A 471-nucleotide genomic window follows, 5' to 3' on the forward strand; every position below is an offset into this window, starting at 1 on the left:
TCTACTTGCGCAAAAATGCCTATACGTAGTCTGACAAGTAGAAAGATATGAAAGTCTGCAAGTACAGAACATATATTTTACACATATATGGCATCTCACATGTTTTGCATTTTATTTCATGACCAGACTTTCTGTTATTCCAATATGATATATTTTATTTACTAAATAATAAATCTCTCATAACACTAACTTCTTTCCTGTCCGCTTGTCATTAAAATGTCAAAAGTATTACTTTACGCAGCAATACGTAATATTTGTACCATGTACATACCGGGGCCTGACTAAATTTAAATGAAATGTCATTCCAGTAATCTTTAAGTATCACATTATAGTATGACAGTCATTTGTTTAAGCTCATTCAGTTTCTGCTACATAGGAAATTAATTTACGCTCGTATGCTTTCTACAACTTCATTCAAAGCTGTGTTTTCTTCACTTACACTCGTAAGATCTCTCAGTTTCCTTTAATAAA

The sequence above is a fragment of the Penaeus monodon genome, chromosome 15 (genome assembly GCF_015228065.2).
Source record: "Penaeus monodon isolate SGIC_2016 chromosome 15, NSTDA_Pmon_1, whole genome shotgun sequence".
Lineage (NCBI taxonomy): Eukaryota > Metazoa > Arthropoda > Malacostraca > Decapoda > Penaeidae > Penaeus > Penaeus monodon.